The 15,417-nt window shown below is 40.1% G+C and overlaps 3 non-coding genes across 3 annotated transcripts; 2 read left to right on the top strand and 1 right to left on the bottom strand.

Annotated features, from left to right (window-relative positions):
* Nucleotides 1–1,293: 1,293 nt before the first annotated feature.
* TRNAV-UAC (transfer RNA valine (anticodon UAC)) lies at nucleotides 1,294–1,366 on the bottom strand. The gene has a single exon. It is a non-coding gene; the product is annotated as a tRNA-Val (tRNA).
* A 606-nt stretch (nucleotides 1,367–1,972) lies between these two features.
* TRNAI-UAU (transfer RNA isoleucine (anticodon UAU)) lies at nucleotides 1,973–2,045 on the top strand. The gene has a single exon. It is a non-coding gene; the product is annotated as a tRNA-Ile (tRNA).
* Nucleotides 2,046–9,359: 7,314 nt separating this feature from the next.
* On the top strand, nucleotides 9,360–9,433 carry TRNAI-AAU (transfer RNA isoleucine (anticodon AAU)). Its single transcript has one exon. It is a non-coding gene; the product is annotated as a tRNA-Ile (tRNA).
* The last annotated feature ends 5,984 nt before the right edge of the window (nucleotides 9,434–15,417 follow it).

Below are 15,417 nucleotides of genomic sequence, written 5' to 3'. Positions count from 1 at the left end.
CATCCTTCTGAAAGGTTTGTGTTTCACAACAATTCAGTATGAAGGATTTATTTCTGCATCTCCAGACAAGATAAATAGCCATATAAAAACATAAGTCCATTGAGATGCTGCTGGTTTTTCAACCCAACTACTTAACTACTTATCCTTCATACTTTTGGGGTAATGTCACTGTTGTTGTTGTTATGTGGTGTTGAGTTGGTTCTGACTCATAGCGACCCTATGCACAACAGAACGAAACACTGCCTGGTCCTGAGCCATCCTTACAATCGTTGTTATGCTTTAGGTCTTTATTGCAGCCACTGAGTCAACCCACCTCATTGAGGGTATTCCTCTTTTCCACTGACCCTGTACTCTACTCTGCCAAGCATGATGTCCTTCTCCAGGGACTGATCCTTTCTGACAACATGTCCAAAGTATGTAAGACGCAGTTTCGCCATCCTTGCCTCTAAGGAGCATTCTGGCTGTACTTCTTCTAAGACAGATTCGTTCGTTCTTTTGACAGTCCATGGTATATTCAATATTCTTCACCAACACCACAATTCAAAGGCGTCAATTCTTCTTCAGTCTTCCTTATTCATTGTCCAGCTTTCACATATATATGATGCGATTGAAAATACCATGGCTTGGGTCAGCACACCTTAGTCTTCAAGGTGACATCTTTGCTCTTCAACTCTTTGAAGAGATCCTTTGCAGCAGATTTACCCAATGCAGTGCATCTTTTGAATTCTTGACTGCTGCTTCCAGTGCTATTGATTGTGCATCCAGGTAAAATGAAATCCTTGACAACTTCAATCTTTTCTCCATTTAGCATGATGTTGGTCATTGGTACAGTTGTCACTATCCCAGACCAAAGACAAATTTAGTTCAATGGACTTTCAAATCAGTGAGGAACTGATTCTGAGAGAATATTGGACAATGCTTGACCCCCCGAGAATTGCTCCCGAGGGAAAGATTTAATCTTTAGACTAGCCATAGCTCCGTGGGCCTCACATCACACTAAAATTGTGTGCTTGCCTCACCTCCCCAAGACAGCTGAAGGATTTCCCCCAACATGTAGCACATACGTTGATATAGAAGGGCCCTGGTGGCATTGACGTTAAGAGCTCAGCTGCTAACTAAAGTGTTAGCAGCTGCCCCACAGAAACCCTATGGAACAGTGAATTAGCTTGATGGCAACAGGTATTGATGTACTATTGTGTGCCAGTCCCTGCCAATACAAAGGTAGCAAAACAGATGTGTTCCCTGACATAACGATGTCTTAGTTTCTTAGTGCTGCTATGACTGAAATACCCCTGGCTCCACTGGGGATCAAACCCAGGATCTTCTGCATGTAAAGCAGATATGCTAACCACTACACCATGCAACCATAACAAGTACAGTCCCATGGACTGCCAGAAGAACTAACAAAATGTCTTGGAAGAAGTACAGCCAGAATTCTCATTAGAAGCGAGGATGGTGAGACCTCTTCGTAGATGCTTTCCACTTGTTATCAGGAGGGACCAGTCCTTTGGGTGGATTAAAGAACAGGATTTTTTTTTTCTTTCTTTTATTTCACAGTTCAGGAGGCTAGAAGGCCAACTTCAATGTGTGTTTCTGAGGGGAGGTCCTTCCTCATCTAGTTGAACTTTTTGATTTGTTGTTTTTCTGTGCCATGGAGCTGGTTCTGACTCACAGCAGACCCTACAAGAGAACAAAACACTGCTCGCTCTTATGCCATCCCCACAACCATTGTTATCTTGAGGCCTTTGTAGCAGTGCTGTGTCAGTCCATTTCATTGAAGGTCTTTCTGTTTTTCACTGACCCTCTCATTTACCAAGCAGAATGTCCTTTTCAAAGGGCTGATCCCTTCTGATATCATGTCATATGTGAGAGGAAGTCTTGCCATCCTCAGTTCTAGTGAGCATTTTGGCTGTACTTCTTCCAATACAGTTTTGTTAGTTCTTCTGGATGTCCATGGGACTATATTTGTAGTGGTTCCATGGCGTAGTGGTTTGCACATCTGCTTTATGCGCAGAAGATCCTGGGTTCAATCCCCAGTGGAGCCAACTTAATCTTTTAGCAGCCTGCAATCCTACTTCCTGTGCTGCTTTATGTGCTTCTACGTAGATTCACCTGTGTCCGTTGTCTGTTGGTATCAGCTGTCTTCCACCCAGTGTGTGCTCCCTTGTCTCTGAGTCTAATCTGCTGTTTTCATCTCAAGCGTTAGTAGGTTTAGGACCCACTCTACACCGATATGGCCTCACTGACAGAACAAAGAAATCCTATTTCCAAATGGGATTTCATACTCAGATATAAGGGTTAAAATTTTCAACAGATCTTTCTGGAGGATTCAATTCAACCTGTAACAACAATATGTTAAAATTATTATTAACCTTTTTCAAAACAGTCAAACTGTTTTCTAAAGTGGCTGTGTCATTTTGCATTCCCACCTGCACTGTATGAGAGTACAAATTTGTCCACATCATCATAACACAGGTTATTATCTATGTTTTCTGGTATAGGCACAGAGTAAGTGTGAAGTGCTATGTCAATGTGGTTTAATTTATACATCCTTGATGACTGTGAGTAGCACTGGTTCTATAGTGGTTAAGTACTACAGCAGCTAAGTAAAGGTCTGCAGTTCAAATTGACCAGCTGTTCTTTGGAAACCCTATGTGGCACTTCTACTTTCCTATATGGTGGTTATGTGTTAGAACTCGACAGCAAAGAGTTTGGGCTTTTTTCTTTTTCCTTTATTTTTTTGGGTTTACAACTACTATGTTGAACATCTTTTCATGTGCTCATTAGCCATTTTTATGTCTTCTTTGGACAAATGTCTATTCAAATCTTCTGTGTGTTTAAATTTGGTTCTTTATCTTAGTATTATTGATTTATAAAATTTCTTTACATATTCTGGATACAAGTCCTTGATGAGATATTCGATTCACGGATATTTCCTCCCAGCCTATGGTTTGTCTTTTCATTTTCCTAACGGTGCCTTTCAAAGTGCAAAAGATTTTAATTTTGATTTAGTCCTGTTAGTCAATTTTTTTCTTTATGGATAGTGCTTTTGGTGTTATATCTAAGAACCCTGCCTAACCCAAAGTCACAAAGATTTTCTTCAGTGTTTTCACCTAAAACTTTCATAATTTGAAGTCTTACATTTCGGTCTATGATGGATTCTAAGTTAAGGTTTGTGTATGGTTTGAGGGAAGGCTCTAAATTCTTCTTTTTGTGTGTGAATATCCAATTGTCCCAGCACTAATTGTTGAAAAGGCTATCCTTTTCGTCTTGATTTGCCTGGGTATTTTTCTGAAAAGGGTCGTTATGAATCAGAAACCACCACTTGGCTGTGAATTAGAAGATTCTAAGCTTCACTCTCACTAGCTAAGTAACTTTGGGGAAAAAATCCATTCCTACTTTTCATTTATAGAAGTTGATTTCATTTTCTAAAATAAATATTTTAGGGCATAAAAAATAGTACTAGCATAATTTTGTAAATATTTTTCTTTGTTTTATTCTTTAAAATATTTTTAAAATAGTTCATTAGGGACACAGAGTTCTACAGCCTGGTATGAGAGATTCTGCTTTAGACACTGTCTTCAAAATTGATTTCATCCACAGTCACATGGATTTCCTTGGCACCACTGGCCCTGACAAGTGATAACTAATTCTTCCTTCAGGGAAAAGAAGCCATTAAAAAATATATAAAATAATCTTTACCATTTTAAATGTGAGCAAGCCATTGGCAGAGTAATCAATTAATCCCACATTCATCTGAAATTATTATCTTAAGCTAGTAATAATTTCCCTATTTTAAAATTCTATACAAAAGAAATAGTCATAGCATGATTATAATTTTAGCTATGATGTTTTTCCATTTTCATTGCCTATGAGCATTTCAAGAATTGGATCAATGGTAGAATTTCTAATTTCATTTCCATTATTTTTAGTATTAAGGTTCATGTGCCTATTAATCATAAATTGGATATAATATTGTTTCATGACTCAAGTGTCCTCTAAAATCAAAAGCTGGCGAATGAAACACACTTCTTACCTAGGCATCACAACATCTCGTCCTGTCAGGATGTCCTGTTGGTGCTCCTGCGGCATGCTACAAAATTCTCACCTCCTGAACTGCTACCAATCTGGCCCAAACTACCTGCATCTCTTGCCTGAATTACTGCAGTAACCTAACAACCTTCCTACTGCTGCTTAGCAACTGCCTGCTAAGCCTGCCTCCAGCCTTCTTCTCTGTGTTGTGTGCTGGGTTGTGACACCCAGGTTCCCTCCTTTCAGGACCAAGGCATTCATTTCCCTAGCTGCCAGAATTGTTGCTCCCTCATGGCACAAAGTTGAGGCCCTCTCTAGGAATTGCCCTCAGCTGAAAGGAATTGCCTCAGTCAAGGCCATGTTCTCTCTCTGAACGCAGCCCACAGTAACGGATGCCTAATACATACCTATAAAGGTCTGACTCTCTTGCCTTAACTCTGAAGGGCCCTCCCATTTCCAAGGCTCCTCATGGGATCAGCTCAGGCCTCTCTTGCTGCCTGTCAACTTTCCCCCTTCTAACCCTGCATCCCTCACTTCTTTACAGGTGTTGTTCCCCTATCATTTCCTAATAAACTTCCTGCACACAAATATCTAATCCACATTAATACAGCTTGTGCCAGGAGTGGCCAAGAATCCATATACTAAGTGGGATTTTGGAGCTGGGTCATTTTCTATTCATATGGCAATGAATCGTATGTCATTAATATAGCAAACCAATGTTATCCCCTACAAGTGCCCTGAGAATCTAAATATCCACGGAGCATACAAGGCTCAGGAGATCAAAATCTCTTTAGGTGCTTTCACAGAGGTACTCTGCCTATTACATTTTGCCCTAAAGTGGAAATTAATCAACTTTAGCCTTTGAGGGAGCACAAAGAAGAGGCCGTCTCTCCAGGATATAGGAACGTACAGGGCGGATCCATCGGGGATCCTCTTTCCTGTCTGGAAGGGAATCCTCATGCCCTGATCCACCTGATCCTTTCCAGTGGTCGCAGTACCCTTCTCAATGGCTTCCTGGGGAAGGATGAAGGAGCACTCTCCAGTGAATGTTTCTCTAGGGAAGAAATAGACAAGCTCCAGAATGTCTTATTTTGCAATGGAGGAGCGCAGCTGATTTCTGGTGGAGGTAGTTTTTGTGTTTCTTTTCTTTTTCTTTTTGCAGGAGTGCAGAAAGGGGAAATAGAGAACATAAAGAGAAGCTTGAAAGAATAGTGTCATCTAGTCATAGTTAAGATTATGTATATGACAGTCTCCTTTGGATGAGTGAGGAGGGAGACAACAAACAGAGATCTATCTGAATGTAAAAAGAGTACTTTTTTTTTTAAAAAGCAGTTGTCTGGTTAGCTTGTTTGTTTAGAGTGTGGTGTTAATAAGTCCAAGTTCCCAGCTTTGGTCTATGTTTGGGCCAGGAAAACAGGATTTCTGTTGATTAAAAATAAATATACAGTCTGGAGGGGGGATGGGAGGATAGAGAGGGTTGGAAGCTGGCAAAATTGTCACGAAAGGAGAGACTGGAAAGGCTGACTCATTAGGGGGAGAGCAAGGGGGAGAGCAAGGGGGAGTATGGAGTAAGGTATATATAAACTTATATGTGACAGACTGACTTGATTTGTAAATGTTCACTTGACGCTCAATAAAAATTAAAATAAATTAATCAATATATAAATATACAAATAACTTTGCACTCAATTCACACTCAGCTAAACTGAGAAAATAGGCACCCTGATATAAAATCTAGTTCAAATGTCAACTGTATGTCTTTAATAATCCTCAGTAGTGACACCTACCCTCTCTGCTCCCCCTCAAAAATGGGCATGGTGAAGAGAAGAAACAAAGAGATTTTTGGGACAAGTGACAGAAAGCCTCAAGATAGAAATTTTAGTGAAGAAAAGGAGTTTAGCAGTGGGGATGGCCTTGGGGATGGGCTGTGTGCATGGAGGCCATTGTCCATCTGATACCTCGTTCTCCTTGTCCCTTTTCCAGGGTCCAACGCACTGTATTTCCATGGGACTGTCAAGTACTTTCTCTACCTGATTATCTCTGCCACCTGATTGTCACCTCAGCCCTTGCACTGCTCTTTCTTACCGCTGAAACTAATCACAGTCAGACACAATGCCTATTTTCCTTCTTTCTTTCTTTTTTTTTTTTTAAGGTATCAATAGACTTCCACTCTAATTTCTGTCCATGAAGACATATTTTTTTTTTTCTTTTTTCCTTTTCTGGATCTCCAGGACCTAGAATGATGCCAAAGCCAGAGTGAATGTATGAAACCTTTTATTTTTCTCCTGACTTTCATGTTACTGCCATAAATATTCATATATGCTATTTTTCTCCTACCTTAAAATAATGAATTTTGATACATAATTTGTGGGCAACACATGTTCCAAAAAATGTAAAACTGTACAAACATGCTGCAAAATCCATTTGCTTGCACTGATTTCTCAAATACCCCACAGACACACACACACACACACACACACACACAACCCAAAGCCACCAGGCCTCTCTAACTATGACCCGGGAATCCGTAAATGTGCTTATAAGACTCATCCTGGTGTACAGAAGCCAAAAAAGACAAAAGTTTGACCCAACCAGACTTCCTGGGTGCGTTGCCTCATACACTAACATTCCCCAAAGAACTTTTCTTTCATTTTTCAACATTACACCAACCCCCACTGGAGGGCAGCAAATACTTTCAGTGGAAGAATCCCCTTCCAAGAATCCTAACCAAAAACAAAAAACCAAACCCACATTGCCATGGAGTCGATTCCGACTCATAGGGATCCTATACGACAGTGTAAGAATCCTAAGATCCCCAAAATGTTTGTGGACACTTTCTTTCCAACGTGTCATGAAAGCCTTTTAACTGGGAAATTCACATTGTTTACCCATGAAAATTTTCATTACTATTCAGAAGTTAAAAAAACTTAATAATCTTGATGTATTCTTGGTATGTCCTAACTATTTAATATTCCAAGATTATTAGATGTTCTGTCGAAAGCTCTTTGAAATTAATGTTAATCATTATGTTTAAAAATACTTTAAAATTTGCTTTATTTAACCTTACATTCGTTATATAAATAATTCCCCTAAAGTCTTTCCCTTTGAAGAATTCTCAACGTATTAATGACATCATGTTGATTAAACCAAATGAAAAAGACCTTTGGAAAGAAGAAAAAAATTGATGGAGACTCCTGATGACATTTGACTTGACACCGGAAGTCCCTAGGGGTCGATTTCAAAGCGGATAAGCTTTTGACGTCCTCACTTGACAGAAAACCTGTACATTCCATGCTCTGAATCTGAACGGAACCAGGTCAACCGGCTCCACGGAGACGGGGATCTTTGGGGCAGCGGCCTTCTCTTGAGACCCGCCTCTACCCTCTTGGAAGCCACGGAAACAGAGAGGAACGGGGCAGGGGAGGCGCTGGCACTGGCTACCGGTGGGCGAAGGCCTGAGTGTTAGCGTCTCTAGGGACAAGATGTACTGTTTTCAATCCCAGGCCAACAGAGAGGGCAGGAGAGTTCTTGCGTTGGTCACAATATATACGCTCTTCTATGTTCGGTTAATGGCAATGGGTGGTTGTTTTTTATATGTTCCGTAAGGAGGAAGGATCTCCGGTACAAAATTAGTTCATTTCTAAGCTCAGAAAACAGATGTTTTCCCACCGTGTTTCATACAAGCAAGGCCTTTCCTGTATTGGGCAAACCCAATCACTGCAATTACGATGAAACTGGCCTTCAGTCTCAAGTTCCCTGTACAGAATAGAGTTTTTCTAGATGCCCCAGGCTGGATAATCTCAAAGCCGTCTTTTCCTCCAGGAAATTCTCCTAGTGACGGTACACTTCTTTCACTCATACTTTTTGCCTATTAAAACGACCAAGCAAACTCCACTATTCACAACAATCAAAGTCTTTCCTCAGGCCCCATTCCTTTACAAACACAGGCGTGCTAGCGACAGGAAGGGAGCATTTAATTTTAAGAAACTCCTCAGTATTCTCCCATGGAAATTACTCTTGTGTATGCCTCTCTAGGGAAAGAAATTACCCTTTAGGAACCAGAGCCCCAGGCCCTCAGGACCGAACTCTGGAATCCCATGAGTGCGCACTAGGGGCCGGGCAGCTACCTGCAGGGATATGACCTCGGAATGTCAAGGTGCAGCCCAGATACATGGGGTGGGGTGATTTTCAAGACTGGACTCTATATTGTTCATCCCTGGGACATCACACATCTTTATATTCGGCTTCACACAGGCCTAAAAAAAAAAAATCGATTTACTGGAGGAGAATGAAAACTGTGATATATTTTTCCTTTCTTTCTTCTTCCTGCCGTTTTCACTATCTTCCCTTCACATTCCTTTTTTTTTGCTTGGGTAGAAGGGAGTCGCCTTTTTCCAGGTTTTGCCTTAACCGTCGCTTAGTATAGCCGACCCACACACTCAGTACTTAGTTTAGAAATTGCAGTTGCCCCACATCAGTAGGGAGAAGATGGCGGAGCCTGCGCTCTTCCACCCCAGAGGCCATTTTTTTCTGGGTGGTGGCTGGGACAGAGAGAGCAGCTTGAAACCTCCGAAATAATCTCAACATCAAGACCTCCACTGTTTGAATATTGCAGGTAATGATTAAAAGAATATATTGGCCAGTTAGCAAAAGCTAGAGCCTTTGTTTATTTTTCCAAAACCTGATCATCAGCCAAGATGATATTCTGTACGCTTTTTCCAATTCTTGAACTGAAATTATTGGCCAACCTACAATGCTGTGCGGGCCCCCGGGACACTAGTAGAAGAATGAGACAACACAGTCCTCGGCGTCAGGGAAAGGAAAGAGGACATGAGCGGTTAATGACAATAAAATCGCAAAGTGGACCGACAGAGATCCATGCCGCAGGGCGTTTTCTTGAACACGGAGAAGGGTCATCTGCCCAGGATTTCGGAACAGGCAGGGAAGATCCACCAGGAATTCTCAGGACGTGAGAGGCGACAAAATCGACCAGGTCCTTCCCCGGGAGGTGTCTGAATCTTTCTCAAAGGCTTCCTGGGGTGCGCTGAAGGAGCCCTCTCTAGTGAATGTTTCTCTTAGGACGAAATCAACGGCTCCAGAACGTCTTATTTTCCATAGGAGAAGCGAATTCATCTCTGCTGGAGGTAGAGATTTTGTTTTTCTTTTTGCGGGAGTGAGGAAAGGGGAAATAAAAAACATACTCATTGAAAAAGGAGTGTCATTTAATCATAGTTAAGATCATATAAAGCGAGTATCGTTTGGATGAATGAAGAAGGTGAGAAAAATCTTCCTAGTGTCTGAACATAAAAAATTTTTACCCCTGAGGTGGTCGGTTAGCTCAGTTGGTTAGAGCGTGGTGCTAATAACGCCAAGGTCGCGGGTTCAATCCCCGTATGGGCCAATGGAAAAAGTTCTTTGATTAAAAAAAAAATCTTGCTATCCTCACTGTACACCCAGCTGCACGTTGAAAATAACCTCTGTGACATCAAATCTAGATCAACTGTGGACTTTATTTCCCTAATCCTCAGTAGTGACACCTATACCCTCTTTGTTCCCCCTGTAAGGGGGGGAGGCGGGACAGTCTTCTGGAACAAGTGTTATAAAGCCTTATGATAGAAATTTGAGTGAAGAAAACCAGGTTAAGAGTGGGGATGGTCTTGGAGATGGGGTGTGCCTCTGATGGCCGCTGTGCATCTCAGCATCTCATTTTCCTTGTGCCTTTCTCAGGGTCCAGCTCACTGTGACTCCTTGACACCATCAAGCACTTTCTCTACCTGATTATCTCCTCTACCTGAGTGTTTATTCATCCCTTATAATGCGCTTTCCAACTCTTGAACATGGTGATTCTACTTATTAAATACAGACAATCAAATATAATGCATATTTTCATTTTTTTTAACTTTTATTGAGCTTCAAGTGAATGTTTACAAATCAAGTCAGTCTGTCACATATAAGTTTACAGACATCTTACTCCGTACTCCCACTTGCTCTCCCCCTAATGAGTCAGCCCTTCCAGTCTCTCCTTTCGTGACAATTTTGCCAGCTTCCCACTCTCTCTATCCTCCCATCCCCTCTCCAGACATTAGATGCCAACACAGTCTCAAGTGTCCACCTGATATAATTAGCTCACTCTTCATCAGCATCTCTCTCCTACCCATTGTCCAGTCCCTTTCATGTCTGATGAGTTGTCTTCGGGGATGGTTCCTGTCCTGAGCCAACAGAAGGTCTGGGGACCATGGCCGCCGGAATTCCTCTAGTCTCAGTCAGACCATTAAGTATGGTCTTTTCATGAGAATTTGGGGTCTGCATCCCACTGATCTCCTGCTCCCTCAGGGGTTCTCTGTTGTGCTCCCTGTCAGGGCAGGCATCGATTGTGGCCGGGCACCAACTAGTTCTTCTGGTCTCAGGATGATGTAGGTCTCTGGTTCGTGTGGCCCTTTCTGTCTCTTGGGCTCTTAGTTGTCGTGTGACCTTGGTGTTCTTCATTCTCCTTTGCTCCAGGTGGGTTGAGACCAATTGATGCATCTTAGATGGCCGCTTGATAGCATTTTAGACCCCAGACGCCCCATTTCAAAGTGGGATGCAGAATGTTTTCATAATAGAATTTTTTTGCCAATTGACTTAGAAGTCCCCTTAAACCATGGTCCCCAAACCCCCGCCCTTGCTCCGCTGACCTTTGAAGCATTCATTTTATCCTGGAAACTTCTTTGCTTTTGGTCCAGTCCAATTGAGCTGACCTTCCATGTATTGAGTGTTGTCCTTCCCTTCACCTAAAGCAGTTCTTATCTACTAATTGATCAATGAAAAACCCCTCTCTCCCTCCCTCCCCCCCTCGTAACCACAAAGGTATGTGTTCTTCTCAGTTTATACTATTTCTCAAGATCTTATAAAAGTGGTCTTATACAATATTTGTCTTTTGCCTCTGACTGATTTCACTCAGCATAATGCCTTCCAGGTTCCTCCATGTCATGAAATGTTTCACAGATTCGTCACTGTTCTTTATCGATGCATAGTATTCCATTGTGTGAATATACCACAATTTATTTAACCATTCATCCGTTGACGGACACCTTGGTTGCTTCCAGCTTTTTGCTATTGTAAACAGAGCTGCAATAAACATGGGTGTGCATGTATCTGTTTGTGTGATGGCTCTTGTTTCTCTAGGGTATATTCCAGGGAGTGGGATTTCTGGGTTGTATGGTAGTTCTGTTTCTAACTGTTTAAGATAACGCCAGATAGATTTCCAAAGTGGTTGTACCATTTTACATTCCCACCAGCAGTGTATAAGAGTTCCAATCTCTCCACAGCCTCTCCAACATTTATTATTTTGTGTTTTTTGGATTAATGCCAGCCTTGTTGGAGTGAGATGGAATCTCATCGTAGTTTTAATTTGCATTTCTCTAATGGCTAATGATCGAGAGCATTTTCTCATGTATCTGTTAGCTGCCTGAATATCTTCTTTAGTGAAGTGTGTGTTCATATCCTTTGCCCACTTCTTGATTGGGTTGTTTGTCTTTTTGTGGTTGAGTTTTGACAGAATCATGTAGATTTTAGAGATCAGGCGCTGGTCAGAGATGTCATAGCTGAAAATTCTTTCCCAGTCTGTAGGTGGTCTTTTTACTCTTTTGGTGAAGTCTTCAGATTAGTACAGGTGTTTGATTTTTAGGAGCTCCCAGTTATCTGGTTTCTCTTCGTCATTTTGGGTAATGTTTTGTATTCTGTTTATGCCTTGTATTAGGGCTCCTAGGGTTGTCCCTATTTTTTCTTCCATAATCGGTATCGTTTTAGTCTTTATGTTTAGGTCTTTGATCCACTTGGAGTTAGTTTTTGTGCATGGTGTGAGGTATGGGTCCTGTTTCATCTTTTTGCAAATGGATATCCAGTTATGCCAGCACCATTTGTTAAAAAGACTGTCTTTTCCCCAATTAACTGACACTGGTCCTTTGTCAAATATCAGCTGTTCATACGTGGATGGATTTATATCTGGGTTCTGAATTCTGTTCCATTGGTCTATGTGCCTGTTGTTGTACCAGTACCAGGCTGTTTTGAGTACTGTGGCTGTATAATAGGTTCTGAAATCAGGTAGAGTGAGGCCTCCCACTTTCTTCTCCTTTTTCAGTAATGCTTTGCTTATCCGAGGCTTCTTTCCCTTCCGTATGAAATTGGTGATTTGTTTCTCTATCACCTTAAAAAATGACATTGGAATTTGGATCGGAAGTGCGTTATATGTATAGATGGCTTTTGGTAGAATAGACATTTTTACTATGTTAAGTCTTCCTATCCATGAGCAAGGTATGTTTTTCCACTTAAGTATGTCCTTTTAAATTTCTTGTAGTAGAGCTTTGTAGTTTTCTTTGTTTAGGTCTTTTACATCCTTGGTACGATTTATTCCTAAGTATTTTATCTTCTTGGGGGCTACTGTGAATGGTATTGATTTGGTTATTTCCTCTTCGGTGTTCTTTTTGTTGATGTAGAGGAATCCAAGTGATTTTTGTATGTTTATTTTATAACCTGAGACTCTGCCAAACTCTTCTATTAGTTTCAGTAGTTTTCTGGAGGATTCCTTAGGGTTTTCTTTGTATAAGATGATGTCATCTGCACATAGAGATAATTTTACTTCCTCCTTCCCAATCTGGATGCCTTTTATTTCTTTGTCTAGCCTAATTGCCCTGGCTAGGACTTCTAGCACGATGTTGAATAAGAGCGGTGATAAAGGGCATCCTTGTCTGGTTCCCTTTCTCAAGGGAAATGCTTTCAGGTTCTCTCCATTTAGAGTGATATTGGCTGTTGGCTTTGCATAGATGCCCTTTATTATGTTGAGGAATTTTCCTTCAATTCCTATTTTGGTGAGAGTTTGTATCATAAATGGGTGTTGGACTTTGTCAAATGCCTTTTCTGCATCGATTGATAAGATCATGTGGTTTTTGTCTTTTGTTTTATTTATGTGATGGATTACATTAATGGTTTTTCTGATATTAAACCAGCCTTGCATACCTGGTATAAATCCCACTTGATTGTGGTGAATTATTTTTTTGATATGTTGTTGAATTCTATTGGCTAGAATTTTGTTGAGGATTTTTGCATCTATGTTCATGAGGAATATAGGTCTGTAATTTTCTTTTTTTGTAATGTCTTTACCTGGTTTTGGTATCAGGGAGATGGTGGCTTCATAGAATAAGTTAGGCAGTATTCCGTCATTTTCTATGCTTTGAAATGCATTTATTAGTAGTGGTGTTAACTCTTCTCTGAAAGTTTGGTAGAACTCTGCAGTAAAGCCTTCCAGGCCAGGGCTTTTTTTTTGTTGGGAGTTTTTGGACTACCGTTTCAATCTCTTTTTTTGTTATGGGTCTATTTAGTTGTTCTACTTCTGAATGTGTTAGTTTAGGTAGATAGTGTTTTTCCAGGAATTCATCCATTTCTTCTAGGTTTGCAAATTTGTTAGAGTACAATTTTTCGTAATAATCTGATATGATTCCTTTCATTTCAGTTGGTTCTGTTGTGATGTGGCCCTTCTCGTTTCTTATTCGGCTTATTTCTTTCCTTTTCTGTATTTCTTTAGTCAGTCTAGCCAATGGTTTATCAATTTTGTTAATTATTTCCAAGAACCAGCTTTTGGCTTTGTTAATTCTTTCAATTGTTTTTCTGTTCTCTAATTCATTTAGTTCAGCTCTCATTTTTATTATTTGTTTTCTTCTGGTGCCTGATGGATTCTTTTGTTTTTCACTTTCTATTTGTTCAAGTTGTAGGGACAGTTCTCTGCTTTTGGCTCTTTCTTCTTTTTGTATGTGTGCATTTATCGATATGAATTGGCCTCTGAGCACTGCTTTTGCTGTGTCCCAGAGGTTTTGATAGGAAGTATTTTCATTCTCATTGCATTCTATGAAATTCTTTATTCCCTCCTTAATGTCTTCTATAACCCCGTCTTTTTTCAGGAGGGTATTGTTCAGTTTCCAAGTGTTTGATTTCTTGTCCCTAATTTTTCTGTTATTGATTTCCACTTATATGGCCTTGTGGTCTGAGAAGATGCTTTGTAATATTTCGATGTTTTGGATTCTGCAAAGGTTTGTTTTATCACCTAATATGTGGTCTATTCTAGAGAATGTTCCATATGCGCTAGAAAAAAAAGTATACTTTGCAGCAGTTGGGTGGAGAATTCTGCATAAGTCAATGAGGTCAAGTTGGTTGATTATTGTAATTAGGTCTTCCGTGTCTCTGTTGAGCTTCTTACTTTACTGGATGTCCTGTCCTTCTCCGAAAGTGGTGTGTTAAAGTCTCCTACTGTAATTGTGGAGGTGTCTATTTCACTTTTCAGTTCTGTTAGAATTTGTTTTATGTATCTTGCAGCCCTGTCATTGGGTGCATAAATATTTAATATGGTTATATCTTCCTGGTCAATTATCCCTTTTATCATTATGTAGTGTCCTTCTTTATCCTTTGTGGTGGATTTAACTTTAAAGTCTGTTTTGTCAGAAATTAATATTGCTACTCCTCTTCTTTTTTGCTTATTGTTTGCTTGATGTATTTTTTTCCATCCTTTGAGTTTTAGTTTGTTTGTGTCTCTAAGTCTAAGGTGCGTCTCTTGTAGGCAGCAGATAGACAGATCGTGTTTCTTTATCCAGTCTGAGACTCTCTGCCGGTTTATTGGTGCGTTTAGTCCATTTACATTCAGCGTAATTATAGATAAGTATGTGTTTTTTATGTGTTTGGTGCTGTCATTTTGATGCCTTTTTATGTGTGTTGTTGACAATTTCATTTTTCATTTACTTTTTTGTGCTGAGACGTTTTTCTTTGCAAATTGTGTGTTCCTCATTTTCATAGTATTTGACTTTATGTTTGCTGAGTCATTACGTTTTTCTTGCTTTTTATTTTGAGTTATGGAGTTGTTATACCTCTTTGTGGTTACCTTAATATTTACCCCTATTTTTCTAAGTAAAAACCTAACTTGTATTGTCCTATATTGCCTTGTATCCCTCTTCATATGGCAGTTCTGTGCCACCTGTATTTAGTCCCTTTTTTAAAATTATTGTGATCTTTTACGTATTGACTTCAATGATTCCCTGTTTTGAGCATTTTTTTTTTTTAATTAATCTTAATTTGTTTTTGTGATTTCCCTATTTGAGTTGATATCAGGATGCTCTGTTCTGTGACCGTGTGTTGTGCTGGTATCTGATATTATTGGTTTTCTGACCAAACAATTTCCTTTAGTATTTCTTGTAGCTTTGGTTTGGTTTTTGCAAATTCTCTAAGCTTGTGTTTTTCTGTAAATGTCTTAATTTCGCCTTCATATTTCAGAGAGAGTTTTGCTGGATATATGATCCTTGGCTGGCAGTTTTTCTCCTTCAGTGCTCTGTATATGTCATCCCATTGCCTTCTTGCCTGCATGGT

This window comes from Elephas maximus, chromosome 1 (genome assembly GCF_024166365.1).
Source record: "Elephas maximus indicus isolate mEleMax1 chromosome 1, mEleMax1 primary haplotype, whole genome shotgun sequence".
Taxonomy (NCBI): domain Eukaryota; kingdom Metazoa; phylum Chordata; class Mammalia; order Proboscidea; family Elephantidae; genus Elephas; species Elephas maximus.
The sequence above is the reverse complement of the archived record's forward strand: the minus strand, read 5'-3'. Positions and strand labels throughout refer to the sequence as shown.